The following is a 1,235-nucleotide window of genomic DNA, read 5'->3' as shown; positions in this document are numbered from 1 at the left end:
GCCATATGAGTTGCCTTGGCCTCGACCAAACGATTTTTGGTCTCTACCACCACGTCCATGCCATTTTCCACGACCACGGTTGTGTTGGCTATCACTCTGGACATGGTTCGACTCTTTCTTAGCCTCTACGATCGCATGTGCCTTAGGTAATGGGTTTATTCCAGGAGGTCTCAATTCACTATTTCTCATCAACAGTTCATGTTGTGCTCAGCGAGCAAGAGACAAGAGATCGGATTAACATAAGTTGTGAAGCCCTTCTCACTGTACTGTTGTTGTAACAACACATTGCTTGTGTGGAAGGTGGAAAATGTTTTCTCAAGCATATCCTTATCCGTTATATCCTCACCACAAAGTTTCAATTTTGAAACTATATTAAACAAGGCCGAGCTATACTCGTCCACGGACTTGAAGTCCTGGATTCTGAGATTCCTCCAATCATACATAGCCTTTGGTAATAACACCGTTCTCTGGTGATCATATCTCGTTTTCAACTCTGTCCAAAGGTCTAGAGGATTCTCAATAGTCAAATACTCATCTTTGAAACTCTCAATAAGATGATGGCGTATAATTAATATCGCAATGTATCTATCTTTCTCACTTGCATTATTGCCCTTGGTGATACATTCACCAAGTCCCTTGGATTTTAAGATGACTTAGCATCAAGTGCCCATTGGAAGTAATTATCTCCAGAGAGACTTAGGGCAGCAAAATCCAAGTTGTTGATTTTCGACATCTGAAATCATATGTTTCATAATTTAGATTTAAAAGTGTTCAAGCGAATGCAATCAATATGCTCAAGCAATCCGGATTCTAGGTATGATGCAAATAGGTCATTCGTATATGATGCATACATGTTTAATCTTAGCATTCAGGTTCTATATTTAATCAGTTCGTACTATTATGCATGCATGATGCAAACAAGCCGCACGACTACAATCTTAGCAAACGGTTTCAATGCAATCAATACAATGGTTATTTGTTTTCAATCTTAGCAAACGGTTTTCTAAGAGTTCAATGTGTAATTACAATCAAACAGTCGAGCAATGCAACAAATAGGGTTCATTCGAGAATGTATGAAAAATATCAATACTAGCCGGATCATTATCAAGAAGAGAATGCATAAATCATTTAACATACCTAGCGATTTCTATTTCAATTCAAGCATTCGGTTTTAATCAATCAAACAAGATAGTATTCGATTTTAATTTCAAGACATTAGGGTTTCGATCAAACAA

This window comes from Brassica oleracea, chromosome C5, assembly GCF_000695525.1.
Source record: "Brassica oleracea var. oleracea cultivar TO1000 chromosome C5, BOL, whole genome shotgun sequence".
Taxonomy (NCBI): domain Eukaryota; kingdom Viridiplantae; phylum Streptophyta; class Magnoliopsida; order Brassicales; family Brassicaceae; genus Brassica; species Brassica oleracea.
This window is presented reverse-complemented; position numbering follows the sequence as displayed.